The sequence below is a fragment of the Vulpes vulpes genome, chromosome 6 (assembly GCF_048418805.1).
Source record: "Vulpes vulpes isolate BD-2025 chromosome 6, VulVul3, whole genome shotgun sequence".
NCBI classification, from domain to species: Eukaryota; Metazoa; Chordata; class Mammalia; order Carnivora; family Canidae; genus Vulpes; species Vulpes vulpes.
In genome coordinates this window covers 99,555,983-99,572,467 of record NC_132785.1, presented here as the reverse complement: position 1 = coordinate 99,572,467, position 16,485 = coordinate 99,555,983, and positions in this window count along the sequence as shown.

Below are 16,485 nucleotides of genomic sequence, written 5' to 3'. Positions count from 1 at the left end.
AGAACACTTCACATGGGCTCCACTGTGCACATGAACCATGTAGAAGTAGGCCACGTAACCTTAACCACACCTCCGTTTCTTCTGGATTCAGACCTAGGCCTGGGTGGGTCCTTAAAGACCATCGAGGGCAACCCTCTCAGCTGCCAGATGAGGAAAGTAAGACGCAGAGAGGTTAAGTGCCCTGGGGAAAGGAGAAGAGTGCAAATAGCAGAACTGAAATTCAAAGCCAGGGGTCCGGATGCCAGCCTAGATCCTCCCTCCTGCTGCGCGGCTTCTCATTTCCATAACCCCGCTTTCCTTCACTCCAGCTCTGCAAATTCTTTACTTATATGGGAAATTAGTATGTTCTCATTCTTTTGTAAACTTCTCCAAAAATTATACAGTTGCAAAATTCTGAAGGCTAAAATGACTATCATGTGGTACTAAACAAGGTGGGCATTAACTGTGCACCACGGGAGAGACGCCACAAATCCCATTGCTGAAGCATAAGCTGTGTTACTTATTTTATAAAACTTTCCATTAGCTGGTTCCTCAATAGCAGTGTTGCTTCCTGGTTTCCATGGTGATTTTAAAAATTTCACTCAAACACTAATATCCAGATGAGAATGAACACAAATCCAATGCACCAGAGCTTTGTGATGACCAGAGCTATACCTTGTGATGGACCCAGGATCAGCCAAACAGTGCCCTAGCCCTGGGTCCCAGCAGGTGGGAAAGGGAGGGGGTGTGGAACTGGACAGATCGGAAGGCTCCTACTCCAGCTGGGTTTCCATTTCGATGCTAATGTGAACACAGCTGCTTGGCTTTATTTGTGCTTACTGATTTCTTTTTCTGCTGGTAATTTTTTAAAACTTTAAAAACAGTTTTAGGTCACAGCAAAATCAAGAGGAAGGTATAGAGATTTCCAGTTACTCCCACCTCCACACAGGCACAACCTCCCCCATTATTAATATCACCCACAAGAGTGACCCTTTGTTGCAAGTGACCAACCTACACTGACGCATCATAATCACCCAAAGCCTGTAGTTTACATTAGGTTTCACTCTTGGTGCTGTGCACTCTATGGGTTTAGACAAATGTATAACGACACGTATCCATCATTATAGTGTCATACAGAGCACTTTCACTGCCCTAAAAAATCCTTTGTGTATTTATTGATTTTTTGGGACATATTTCATCTTTCACTAAAACAATTGCCCTCAGAAGCATTGCAACTTCCCCTCTTCCCTCCGTGAGTCACCTTAAAGCACACTAGTGGTTTCAGGACTTCCTCAGTGTTTTTCTAGACGTGTCTTATATAAGTTTACAGACTTTCCCTGGAATAAGTCTAACAGATTCCTCATTCAACTTTAATTCAATTCCTCAAACCCATAGATGTGGTAGAGAGGGTGGTCACAGACTTTAGCACAAGATTGCCCTGGTCCAAATCCTAGCTCTTGTTTTGTGCCTTCCTGCAATCTACTTACTTTCCTTGCACCTTATTTTCTCACTGAAAAATGGGAATGATAGTAATAAAACCCACCTCATTAGGTTACTACAAGAATTAAGTGAGTTTATATGTATGTTGACCTTGGAGAAGTGTCTGGCACTTTAATAAATTATCAACAAAACTCTTGCACAAAGCCAGGCATTGCCAGGCTTTGGGGACATAATGATAAGTAAAAGCACAGATCCTGGGGCACCTGGGTGGCTCAGTGGTTGAGTGTCTGCCTTTGGCTCAGGTCGTGATCCCAGAGTCCTGGGATCAAGTCCCGCATCGGGCTCCCTGCATGGAGCCTGCTTCTCCCTCTGCCTATGTCTCTGCCTCTCCTTTGTGTCTCTCATGAATAAATAAAATCTTAAAAAAAAACACACACACACACACAGATCCTGCTTTCAAGAGGCTTATTAATTTTTTTCTTTTTTTTTCTTTTTAAATATTTTATCTTTTACTCATGAGAGACACAGAGAGAGGCAGAGAGAGAGAGAGAAGCAGGCTCCATGCAGGGAGCCCGACATGGGACTCGATCCTGGGTCTCCAGGATCACACCCTGGGCCGAATGTGGCACCAAACTGCTGAGCCACCCAGGCATCCCGTCAAGAGGCTTATTCAGAGGAGAACACAAAAAATACACACACAGAAAAATAGCATTACATGTTCTTACCATGAATATTTTTTAAAGATTTTATTTTTAAGAAATCTCTATAGCCAACATGAGGCTCAAACTTATAACCCCAAGATCAAGAGTTGCATGCTCTACCAACTGAGCCAGCCGGGCACCCCAAATGTTTCTTTTTGTTTGTTTGTTTGTTTGTTTTGAGTAATCTCTATGCCTAACATGAGGCTCAAACCCATGACCCTGAGAAAGTGTCACATGTTTTATCAACTGGACCAGCCAGGCACCCCTATCATTAACATTCTTAAACAAGATAGTACCATATTGCTTTTGTGTTCTTTATGGAAAATTTGTTGCTATAGTATTACCACTGAATATCAGCATTTTCATCTACGATTTGCTAAATGCCTCCACCCACTATTTCATCAACATGATTGAGCACTTACCATGTTGTTGGCACCATACTAGGCACTTAGGACATAAATGTGACATGGCCGAAAAATGTTGACATGTCATTCTTCCCAGCCTACCCTCTTCCTCCCCTTCGATGCCCCACTCAAGAGTGTCTGACTGTCTACTTGGTTCCTGAGCTTCAAGAGGGGAGAGCTGAGAATTGAGAGAGGTTTGCTTGATCTACATAAGTGATGTGGGGGGGACAGGAGAGATATAAAGATTTGAGTAAGTTGGAAGATGGGAGATTTTGGAGAGTAGCTGCTGTGATAAGTGTGATTTTGGGGATGTAGACACATGAAGAGGAACTTTAGAACTTCTCCTGGGCACTTGCAATGTAATTCCTTCTACCTCACCTCTTCTAGAAACTTCCATCAAGATTCTTGTGCTTTTGGATGTGAACTTGGTGCCTCTTTTGAATATAGTTCCATGCTGAGACTGGGTGTAGTAGTCAGCTTCCAAGAGGGCCCAGTGAGTCTTGCCTGCTGGTATTCATGCCCTTGTGTGGTCCCCTCCCACACCGAATAGGGATAAACTGTGTAACAATAGGTTACTGCAGAAAGGAAAGAGCAGAACATCTGAAACTATATCCTAAAAGACACCACAGCTTCTATCTCATTCTATTGGATCACTTGCTCTCAGGGAAGTCATCTGCCATCTTGTGAGGATACTCAAGCAGTCCTATGGTCAAGTCCATGTGGGAGAACCAAGGCCGCCCTCCAAATAGCCTATTTAATTTGCCAGCCATATGAGTGAGCCTTCTTAGAAGTGGATCCTAAGCCTCACTGAAGTGGATCCTATATCCCTGGGCAATCACTTGCTGCAACCTCATGAGTGATCCCCAACAGAACCACTCAACTAAGCCATTCTGAAATACTTGACCTATGTGAGATGATAAAATATTACTGTTATTTTTAAATCTCTAGATTTTGGGGTAAGTTATCGTACAGCTAAACACTGGCTATGAGTTGGCCTACCTTTACTGAGGTACCCAAAGACACCTGAGTCTCCCAACCACCTGAACCCATAAATAGAAAAAAGGACAGCAAGAATAATGCTTGGATCCCACCACTCTTGCATCTTCTGCTGAAGCAAGACATAAGATCTTCTGAAAATTAACCATCCCCCTACCTTTCTAGAAAAATGAAAAGTATGCTTGTGAATTAGGAGGAGAGGGATACATTTCATGTGTGTTTATGAATCTCCCTGGGTGCAGTTTGCTATCTCTCATAGGCATTGCTAATGGTTTCTGCCAGCACCATGTTGCCACCAGCAACCAGTACCCGTGGCCAAGCACCAAACTCTCCCACCAGACATTGCCCATACCTTCCAAGTGTTGCTTCTCAGGAACTCACTGGACCCAAATGAGGAGCTATTCTGTGACAATGTGGCCAAAAGACGTTTCTCTGAAGAAGCGTCGCTCTGCAATGTGCTCCCCTCACCCTACAGTTTTATAGAGAGTTTATGGAAATAATTTGTTTTTACTCACAGTCCTCTCTTTCCTTAGGTCTCAGATGTGTCCATATGTTGGGCAGAGACAGAGCGAGGGACCTATATGTTGTTATCAGGATTCTCACTATGCTGTGTTGTCCCAGTCTTTGTTTCTGGGCCAGACTCAACATGGCTGCAGGCCGATCTAGGCTTACATCACGCCAGTTTGGGAACACTAAGGAAGAAAAGAATTCCCTGCTTTAGAAAACATAACTCCTAGGGAATGGCTCTGATTGACTGGGCTTGGGTCTCATGTGCACCTCTTGGGCTATAGAGAGGGGAAGGCAGGGGACTGTGCGAGGCAGCCCTACCAGGATCCCACGGAGCTCCCCAAAGGAAGGAGGCATGCTCTTACCCTCCAAGAAGTGGGGAGGGAGGAGAAAGGATGATGGCAGATCAAAACAACAACTTCTCACTGTCCTTCAGTTTCCAGACCTGCCTAGGCATTCTAATCTGACCTTCAGCCGTGGACCCAGTGATCCCAGCCATTCAAGGTCATGGTCCCTGACTGAGGGACCACTTTCTTTGACTGTACCACTGTCTTTGACTCATTCAATGCGCTCCTTCCTCAGACTCTAGTTCAAGGGCGAGAGGTCATGACTTTTGCATGTTCTTTATCATGTTCCTTCTAAACTTCCCTGAATGCTGTCCTTTGAGTTGCCTTTACTTGCCAAAAGTCACTCCTACATAACAAATAATAATTTAAAAATGCACAGACTTATAATCTCTTGCCTATTCTCCAGCTCTGTAAGTCCAGCTGTGACAATTTTAGAGTAAGACATGTAGGGGTCCAGGTGCTATACCTGTACATAATGCAAGTATAGCAGCCTCTCTCCTTCCTATCTCCTGACCCTTGTAACTTTGAGGTGAGTAATCAGACAATTGCTCTTTTTGGGACCAGAGGAATCTCCTCTGCTGACAGTCCCGTGGGTCCTTCTTGCTACTGCCAATAATCCTTTATGATTGGTCTAGAAACTAACCCTTCCTCATAGGATGTAGCATTTCACTACTATCCTGGCAGAGTGTCTGATGCATTCTCTGCTTGTAAACTGCCTTGCCCTTCTTCCTCAGTCTGCCAAGGGGGCACATCTATCCTCTGTGGATGGTCAGGCAGTTCTTTGAAGAGCAGGAAACCACGGGCTTGGCAAAGGTTCTAACTATACAGAGCTGTTCACACCCTTAAAAAACACAAAGGAAAGTGTTGCTGTATTAACTTCCTAGAACTGTGATAACAAAAGTACCACAGACTGAGTGGCTTAGAACAACAGAAATGTACTGTGTACCAGTTCTGGAGGCTAGAAGTCCAAACTCAGGGTGTCAGCAGTGCCATGCTCTCTTGAAACCTCTAGGGAAGGATGTTCCAGGCCTCTGTCCTAGATGTTTGGCCTATGGCAGCATAACTACAATTTCACCTCATGTTCTCCTTGTGTTCATGTCTCAAATCTCTCCATATTATAAGGATACCAATCATACTGGATTAGAGCTCTACTAATGACCTGATATTAACTTGATTACCTTTGTAAAGTCCCTATCTCCAAATAAGGTCATATTCTGAGGTCCTGGGGGTTAGGTCTCCATCTATCTCTTTTTGGGAGGAGGGACACAACTCAACCCAGACCATTTGCAGACCTAGGCCCTCAACAGGAGGTTGTCCTGTGGGGTTACTTTCTCTAAACTTCTTTCTATGTACTCCAAATTCCCCTCTTTATATGCAGCTGCCTTTTCTGTGTCCCCTGGTCCAGGGCTTCTTATCTCTCCCACAGGAGGCTGTGCCCCTGCCCATTGCAGAAGTTTCCTTCTGGGACCTTGCCACCTGCTAGCAAAGGCCACTCTGCTGAGCCATTACAACCCTAGAGGGACAGGATGGCCCTACAGTGAAGGATTCCACATTAGTCCAGTCTCCTCACCAGCCGGAGGGATGACAGATCACTCACCACTTTTCACAAAAAACCTGGCAAGTCACTCCAAAATGAGCATTGGCTTTTCTTGGCAACCTTACAGTCTAATCTCCTATAAGGAAAAGAGTCCCTTGGGGTTTGTTTGTTTGTTCGTTTGGTGCAGAGCTGAATTATTCATTCTCTGCAGTTCAGGGCACCCCACCACCAAGTGTCAGTACACTCCCCACTCCTCTCTTGCTTGCTCTTTCTTCTTCCTAGTCAGTGGTCAGTCCCAATCCTGCCTCTTTCCCATAGGCACCCACTCTAGGCTGTGCCATGGGTCCTGAAAGAGGCCTGGGTCCTCGTCAAGCAGGTAGAGTTGTTTTAATTCACTTTGTACTTTTAATTTTTAGAAATGATGTATTGCTCTGGATAGCATTGTGCTTCTTACTTTTAGTAACTCTATTGTTGTTCCTCACATTAATATGGTTTTATTCTCACCACTTGTGCAACATTAGCTCCAACAAAGTTAAGGAACACTTGATTCCTTCCCAGGTCTGGCTTATGTTACAAGAGCCCTAAATGTAACTATAATTGACACTCTCCTCTACATCCCAGAGGGGTAGAACCAGATCTGATTAGACTGATTTCTCATTCCACATCTCTCTGCATACCACCTGTGCAAAGGCAATGGAAGTTGCCCACGTCACCTCACATAGCCAGACACAGACACAAAAATGCACTGTGATCATGCTCAATGATACAGCAAGGATGAAACCACCATATTCAGAATGTAGGAAATCCATAGGGCAAATGACCTGGTTTCTTCAACAAATAAATGTAATTAAAAGAAGGTGGGATGAAGAATGGCAAGAAAGAAATGAAAATGTATTAAGAGATACTTAAGAGACATATTAACCAAGTGCAGCGTGAGAACCTTATTTAGATCATCATTTGAAAAAGCCAATTGTAAAAACACACTTTCAAGATAATAAAATAATTTTTTCAAGATTTTATTTATTTATTTGTTTGTTTGTTTATTAATTAATTTATTTATTTGAGAGAGAGGGAAAGATAGGGAGAGAGCATGAGCAGGGAAGAGAGGGAGAAGCAGACTCCCCACTGAAGCAGGAAGCTTGATGAGAGGCTCAATCCCAGGACCTGGGGATCATGACCTGAGCTGAGCTACCTAGGCACCCTGATAATAAAGGAATTTTAAACATAAATCAGGTATTAGATGAAATTGAGGTATTAACTTTTTAGATACAATGATTCTATTATTAATATAGCTTTAATAAGGCTCTTATTTTTAGATACTCATATTGAAGCGTTTACAGATAAAATGATATGATGTCTAGGATTTGCTTCAAAATACTCCAGTGTGAAGGTTGGCAAATTTTTTCTGTAAAAAGTTCAATAGCAATATTTTAGACTTCCCAGGCCACATGATCTCAGCCACAACTACTCAGCCTTGCTGTGATGGGAAAGCAAGTACAGATAATACATGCATGAATAGGTGAGACTGTGTTCCAATAAAACTTTATTTTCATAAACAGGAGACAAGTCAGATTTGGCCCAAGGGTCACAGTTTGCCAATTTCAGCTGTACTGCAAAAAAAAGGAGAAGAGCAGACAATTGAAAAAGATTGACAAATGTTGATACTGTTGAAGTCAGATGACAGGTACATAGTGGTTCATTACACTATTTCTCTTTTTTTGTGTGTATGTTTGGATATTTCCATAATAAAAAAATGAAGTAGAGGTCTTTTGGCAAAGAAGAAAACTATTTGCCTTTGACCTCTCTCCTTATCTCCCCCACTTCCCTTACTTTTGCCTTTTTCTCAGATTTGTTTCACACACCCACTCACACACACATTTTCACTTCGATATATTTTTTAATCAAAACGAACTTCCTAGACAGCCCCATACTGCTGAGGAATGCAGCAGAATCCTGATGGTGGGTTCTCATATTCTTTCCCAGAAGACTCACAGGCCCATTTCCTTTCAGTGCTTTACACCCTTGGAAACTTTTCCTAAAATGGAGATTCCAGGCCTGAGGGCTGAGGCCTACCACCCTTTGGGAAGCATTGTTGTTTTCTTATTTCTCAGCAGGAAATAGGAATGTCCCAGGGAGGATTAGAACATTACCAGATAGCTCTGATGCAGGGGTGGGAACACTGACTTGAAGTTGGAATCCGGTCGGAACATCTGGGAGTTCAAAGAAAGAAATGTTCAGCTATTCATCAGGCTCCATAAATTCTCTTAAAAGTAGATGATTATGAAACAGAAGACAATGGGGCATGTTGTCAGAGGAAAGGAATTATATACATCTCACTTGAAACTGCCCTGAATGTGTAGGCTGAATATGTCCTTTCAAACCATGGGCCATAGATCCACTGAGGAAAGAATAGCCACTGACCCTTCTCTTCCAAGATCCTTCAGTGGATGACAGGCACACCTGCAAAAGCTGCCCCTAGCCAGCTTCTGCCTGCAGGATGAGGATGCTCTCCATCCACCCTCTATCAGCATCAGCCCCCAAGCCTCTGCCCCTATCTGGAAGGATTTCTCCCTGGACTTACCCAATTCCCACCCTCCATCTGTAAAGGGGAAGAGGTCTTTCCTGACAACTCTAGCTCCTGGTGGCCTCTCTATCTTATGAGCTTCCTGGGCACATTCTGGTATCACCTGTTGCCATTTAGTTCCAAAGTGCACTACATACTACCAAGGATAAGTAATGCTGGCTGCTGAAACAGATTAACCCCCAATTCTCAATGACTTAACACAAAAAGTTATGTTCATTCATGTCACACAATACAAAGTGGGTGTTCCTGGCCAGCTAAGCATTCACACGATCATTTGTGATTCCGTAAGCTCTGTTTTACAGCTCCACCCTCTTAGAGGTCTTTGGAATCCTTGTTATTTAATTGGCAGATGAGGAAAGAGAACATAGGCAAGGTACACTCACTTCTTTTGTACAATAGTGTGTCTGTGATTCAGCCATATTGTGCCTTGAAACAGTAGTTCATTCTCTTTTGTTGCTGTATAATATGCTATTACATGAATACACCACAATTTATCCACTCTACTGCTGATGGGCATTTGCACTGTTTTAAGTGTGGAATTATTATCAACAAATCTATGATGAGTGTATCTTTAGGTGCATTTATCAATACATTTCTGTTGGGTATGCACCTAGAGGCAGAAATGTTGGGTTGGAGACAATGCATATGTAAAATTTCAGTGGATGTTGCCAAATACTTTTCCAAAGTGGTTACGCAAAGGTATATGTCCATCAGCATTGCATGAGACTTTCAGTGGCTCCATTTCCCTGCAAGCATTTGGCGTTGTCCTCTTTCTCATTTACTCATTCTGGTGTGAGGGCAGTGGTATCCCCACATGGTTTGATTGATTGATTTTTTCATCGTGGTTTTAATTTGCATTTTTCTTTTTTTAAAGATTTTATTTATTTATTCATGAGAGACATACACACACACAGAGGCAGAGACACAGGCAGAGGGAGAAGCAGGCTCCACGCAGGGAGCCTGATATGGGACTCCATCCAGGGACTCCAGTATCACTCCCTGAGCCAAAGGCAGACTCAACCTCTGAGCCACCCAGGCATCCCTAATTTGCATTTTTCTAATGACTAATATTATTTGAGCAAGTTTTAAAAGGCTCATTGGCCACTTCAGTGTTCTCTTTTGAGAATTTTTCATGCAAGTCTTTGGCCTACTTTTCTTTTTGGTAGTCTTTTTCTTATTCAGGATATAAATTTTTTGTCACTTTATGAATTGCAATTATATTCTCATACTCTCTGGCTTGCAGTTTTTGCTCCCTTTTTTTTTATAAACAAAATTTTTAAATTTTAACGAGATATGGAATATTGATCTTTCCTTTTATGGGTAATACTTTTGTGTCCAGTTAAAGACATCTTTGCTTTTCCCAAGATCATGAAGATATTCTATAGTCCCTTTGTTATCTTTTGGAAGCTTTATTGTTTTACCTTTCACATTTAGGTCCATCAGTTAGCCGTAATTTACTTTTGTGTTTAGTATGATGTAGAAGTCAAGGTTTTCCCATTTGAATATTTCAGAATTTGCTTATTAGTTTGTGGAGATTTTGCTTGGGATTGAATTGGATCTACAGATAACTTGGGGAGAGTTAATAGCTGCACAGATTTTTTTAAATCCATGAACATGGTATGTAACTCCTCTTCTTGTTTTTCTCCTTTCTTGAATTTCTTTTGGTAATGTTTTGTAGTTTACTGTACATAGGTCTTGTACATCTTTTGTTACATTTATTCTCAGGTGGTGTTTTTGGTATTATTGATAATAGAACTGGTTTTTTGACATTTCACATTCAAATTGTCTGTTGCTAGTATAAAGAAATACAACTCACTTTTAGGGCAGCCCAGGTGGCTCAGCAGTTTAGTGCTGCCTTTAGCCCAGGACATGATCCTGGAGACCTGGGATCGAGTCCCACGTCGAGCTCTCTGCATAGAGCCTGCTTCTCCCTCTGCCTGTGTCTCTGCCCCTCTCTCTCTCTCTCTCTGTGTCTGTCATGAATAAATAAAATCTTAAAAAAAAAAAAAAGAAAGAAATACAACTGACTTTTGTATACTGACTATTCAGTGATATTAACCCATTGCTTATCTATTTTGGCCTTTCTCACTTGCAGTTTATTGGCCAAAACCCAGTTATATGGCCACACTGAAGGGTAAGGCAGTGCCCGGGATGAAAAAGAAAGTAATTCTAGGGAACACAGTGGATTCCTCCATACATTACCTTGTGATTTTAACATTCATGGATTTACCCTGTCACTTCACTATACCACAAAGAACTCTAAAGTTCTCCATCTTAAGACAGTGTTTAGCTAATTTATAACTTGAGGAGTCCTTCAGAATGCCCTAGTTGGAAAAAAGACTGCATTATAACTACACTCTGTTGCTTGGATAATCACATGGCCTCAAGGTGATCATAAAACACATGCAAAATATCACCTTGAAATTGCCTAGTGGAATCCTGCTCTACAGTGGACATAAAGATCATCCAGACTGTGCTTATGTCTCTATAGTTTTATATTGGCATAGAAATAAAGCACACACCACATACCTCCTAATGAACTTGCAGACAATATGACCCACTCCACTCCTCATTTTTATTATAACTATGTGAGGCTGAAGTCACACATCAGCAAGTTGCTTTGTCTTTGAATGACCTGATTCAATATTTTCACTCTCATAATGCTGTAATCTCATGTTTTGTTTAATTACTGTTACCTGACACAAATGATTTGCTTTCTCAATTAATCTACTTTGCTTATAAAATGGCAATGGCTAAGCCCACAATTCAGTCACTGAACTCTGATGGCTGGGGCTGGACATGGCTGAGTCCTAACTGGTTGAATTTGAGGGGAGGGGAGTGTCTTGAATCTGTCCACAATGAATGTAAGACACAGTTAACTGCTTCTGTGGTGATTGGATATGCTCTTATTTTATATTTTACACAGAACATAATTTCATTTGTTCTTGAGTGCACATCTGACAATGTTTAGGTTAAAGGATTCTGAAACTGGAATGCTCCAAAACACGATACCTCCTCCTAAATAGCAATTGGGGACACGTGCACATTTCCACTGCATGTTTTGTACAGATTGTACTGCTGTGAACAAAGGAGAAACTTGAATATGAGCGGAGTTCTGTCCACTGTCACATATGCCAGGAGGATGTTTGATGAAGCCCATCAAAGTCAGGGGCTCAGGTAAAATGCTACAAGGCTTTGAACTCCAAGGAGCAGTCACAAGCCCTGAGTTTCCCTTCCAGAGGAGTGTCATTTGACTCTGCTTTCCATTTCACCCCATGTCTAACACAGAGAAAGCATCTGTGGAAGAAAGAACGATTCAAGAGGTCATTTCCTAGCTCCACAGAACTTTGTTCTCACTTCTCTGCTTCCCTCTTTCTCTCCTCCTCTGCTCTTCCTTTCTCCCTCCCTCCCCCGCCCCCCCCTCTCTCTCTCTTTCTCCTTAGCAGATGTTTGGTTAAGAGTTTCCTAACAGAAGCTCTCAGCAGCTCTCACAGCCCCCGCTCCACTCCTACCACAGCCCCTGCGTGCAAGGGCTTTTCCCTTAGACAGCCTTTAGCATTTTTTGTTTTGTTTCAATATATTCCTAAAGTGTTTTTCCCCATATGCTGTTAAATCACATTCGAGGGTGCCTGGGGGGCTCAGTTGGTTAAGCATCTACTTTCCGCTCAGGTCATGATCCTGAGGTCCTGGGATGGAGCCCCGCATCAGGCTCCCTGTTCATGGGGGAGTCTGCTTTTCCCTCTGCCCCTGCTCATGCTCTTGCTCTCTCTCAAGTAAATAAATAAAATATTTAAAAACACACAAATAAATCACATCTGAGCTTCAATCAATGGCTTAAATTAAAATTCAAAGGCCAGGGGATCCCTGGGTGACTCAGCGGTTTGGAGCCTGCCTTTGGCCCAGGGCGTGATCCTGGAGTCCCGGGATCAAGTCCCACGCTGGGCAATTTGCATGGAGCCTGCTTCTCCCTCTGCCTGTGTCTCTGCCTCTCTCTCCGTGTCTCTCATGAATAAATAAATAAAATCTTTAAAAAAAGATTCAAAGGCCAGAAATAGGGTATAGAGGTGCCAAAGACAAAGTGGTTCTAAGGGCCGAAGAAAAAAATCCTTATAGCCTTTCTCCTCCGCTGTGTCAACTCTAGTGCTCCTGGACACGCTCTGGTCAGAATTCTTGGTGTGTATGTGTGTTGGGTGTTTGTTTTGTTTTGTTTTTCAGGAGAACCAACACAGCGGAGCAGGTGCTGACACCCAGGGCCCTGGGAAAGTGGAGACGAGTCTTGACGCACAGGGTCAGCTGACATTCTCAAAAGGCCCAGCAGGTGGCAGTGTTTTCCACACCGGCGGAGCCCACCAGGGTCTGCCCTGAGAGCCTGGGAAAGGGACCTGAAGACAAATTTTGGGGGGCAGAAAGACCATTCCACCCGCCTGTGTCACATTTTCTTTTTTTTTTTTTTTAAGATTTTATTTATTTATTCATGAGACACAGAGAGAGAGGCAGAGACACAGGCGGAGAAGCAGGCTCCATGCAGGGAGCCTGATGTGGGACTCGATCCTGAGACTCCAGGATCACGCCCTGGGCTGAAGGCAGGCGCTAAACTGCTGAGCCACCCTGGCTTCCCCCCTTACTTTTTTTTTACTTGCTTTTTTTTTTTTTTTTTTTTTTAACAGTTTATGTTTGAAACATTTTGGTAAAAATAAGCAGGAGTAGGCTTTGGTGAAAACGGTAGAAGAGAACCTGCCTTCCGTTCTCATGTCACCAGCTGTCCTTGGCTGCCCAAGGCCCTCCCTGTCATGCTCCCCAGGGATCTGTCTTTCCAGAAACACCCCGTGGGGGTGTTTCCAACGATTTTCGATCCTCAACTTCACCCACCTGTCCCACCAGGCCACCACCCGAGTGCCGCCCCACTTCTGTAATGACCTGCTCTGCGACCAGCCAAGCCAGCCCCGCATCCACCTCCTGGGAGAATCAAAGACACCTCCAAGGGGGGAGACTGTGAGGGAGACCTTCTGAGAAAAACCCTGGTGGCCAAGGAGGAACTAAAGGTGGGAGGCCTTTTGCTGTGAGGAAGACATTTCAGAGCTGATGGAGGTTTTGCCAGGTTTGTGCTGCGTGTCCAGCTGGCAGCTACTGCAAGTTCAACAGCGAGAAGCATCTCCTCTCCCTCCCACAGCCTTCATATAAATATTTCCTTCTACCATCTGTCACACGGCTGAAGCCTCACTACTGAAAATATACTTCTTTTGATTTTGAGAATGGCCAGGTTTTCCTGAGCTTCCTACTGAAAATGTACACTTGGTGGGGGGAGGCATCAAACCACGGCGGAAGTGGGGACAGGCTGCTGCAGGGGAATTGGTGATCTGACAGGACACGTAAACATGTTAAGAAACTCTCTGGTGATTTTCCCAAGAATGATGTAAAACATTTTTACATGTACAAACTGTATGAATATAAAAGTTAATCAGAAAGCCAAACATTGGGGCGCCTGGCTGGCTCCGTTGGCAGGACAGGCGACTCTTGATCTTGGGGTCATGAGTTCGAGCCTCATGTTGGGAGTTAGCTTGGACTTAAAATTTAAAAATATATATTACAAAAAAAAGAGGGCAGCCCGGCTCAGCAGTTCAGCGCTGCCTTCAGCCCAGGGCCTGATCCTGGAGTCCCGGGATCCAGTCCCACATCGGGCTCCCTGCATGGAGCCTGCTTCTCCCTCTGCCTGTGTCTCTGCCTCTCTCTCTCTCTCTGTGCCATGAATAAATAGTAAATAAAATCTATAACTAACTAACTAACTAACTAACTAAATAAATAAATAAATCAGAGAGACAGAGAAAGGTAAAATTTCTAGAAATTTTGTTTTTAAAACAGGCCACTATAACACTTGAGGGTTTTGGTTGGAGGGACGGGCCTGAGGCAGGCAGGAGGTGCTAGGAAATTTGGGGGGGAAACCTTTAATAAGTCTAGCCTTTAGCTGTTATCAGCTAACTTTGATCAGGACTGTTAAATGCCCGCTGTGTGCCATGTGGTGCAACAGACGCTTTGTATACATCATTTTGTTTAGAGATGGATAGTTTTATAAACAGGAAACCAGGGCTTCACAAAGTTCACTTGCCGAAGGTCCCCAAACATATAGGCACTAGCCAGGAGTCAAACTAGAATGCAAGCCCAGATTCCAGAATTTCCTGCCCTTTTTACTTGACCACACTTATAGTTATGCCAGAGTAAACCAACATCACAAATCATGGAGAGATGACAAGCTACTGGAAATCTCCATGATATTTATTGAAGGTCTTTATCACAATAAGAGCACAGAATTCTCACACAGGTTTCCCTCACTTTTGAAAATCTGTTTTCTGTTACTTCACTTTTATAAAATACTGACATTAGTATCTGTTTTCACTAACTGAAAGAAATCTGAAGATTATTTTTGCTTTTACAACAAAAAGCAAAAAGCAAAAGTAACAATCAGCATTTGTTTTGCAGTGAGACACCCCATCATGCTCAGCCTCTCAATCTCAAGCCACCACAGCTTTGAACTGTATCTGTGAGCATCTGGGCTTTATCCCAATTTAATTTGTGCATCCATTGGCAAGATGTGTCCTAAGGTGTCAGAAAAGCCTAGAAGAGGTTATTTTTTCTGTCTGGGAACACTCAGAACTTTTGCCATATAAACTCCTGGTTATCGCTTCTTCACTTTTGGCCATTTCTGGCCCGATGTGGGACTTGATACTGGGACTCCGGGGTCATGCCCTGATCCCAAGGCAGATGCTTAACCGCTGAGCCACCCAGGTGTCCCGCAAGACACTATTCAAAAGGTATATCTGGTTGGCCTCTGGGACACACGGTCACCACAGCTAAGCACTGATTCTATATCCTTTTAAATTCCCAGGACAGGAATGCCTGGGTGGCTCAGTGTTGAGTGTCTGCCACTGGCTCAGGTCATGATCCTGGGGTCATGGTTTGGAGTCTGGCATCGAGATCCCCACAGGGAGTCTGCTTCTCCCTCTACCTATGTCTCTGTCTCTTTGTGTCTCTCGTGAAAAAATAATATCTTTAAAAATTCCCAGCACTCAGAACTTAGCATTCCTTGCCTTCCTCCATATCCAGTTCCTGCTGGCTCCCACCCCCATCACAATGTGTATATATATATATACACACACAAACTTTTGTGCCCACATGCTTCTCATGCTGATAGATATCCTAGCTATCCTGTAGCTCCAGAAAGCATAGGGGACAACAAGCATTAACCCATCGGTCTTCAAGTGATGACAAAGGGAATGTTGTGTGGCCCACAGAGGCCGCTTGTTTTGCTCTCAGGCCTTGGTGATCAGGGCCAGCCCATGGCATGGTTCCCATGTAATGGGGATGATACTTCTGAATATATATTAAACTGGTGTGTTTTCTTTCCGATTAAATCATGGTGCACTGTGGTTCTCCACCCATTTAATCAACAGGTTTCCATGCTTCAGGGAAAAGGAGATGCCAAAGAGAACAACCCGGTCATTGCTCAGCTTTGGCTGCCAAATTCTTTTTTTTTTTTTTTAATCCCTTGCAAGACAACAGTAGTGAACAGCAGCCTCCGAAGTGGGCTGTGCCAAGACAACACACCGGTGCAAGAAAAAAATATTAGCACTTCTATTTTCATTTTTATCTTATCCTTTAAAATGCCTATTTGGGGTTACATGTTTTGTAAGGCACATAATACATTAGTACAGTATTAAAGATATAAAATTCTAAACATATATGATATACATATTCAAAAAAAAGTATTGCTGGGCAGTCCCGGTGGCCCAGCAGTTTAGCGCTGTCTTCAGTCCAGGGCCTGATCCTGGAGACCCAGGATCAAGTCCCACGTTGGTTTGTTTTTTTAAAGATTTTCTTTATTTATTCACGAGAGACACACACACAGAGAGAGAGAGAGAGAGAGAGAGAGGCAGAGACACAGGCAGAGGGAGAAGCAGGCTCTATGCAGGGAGCCCGATATGGGACTCGATCCTGG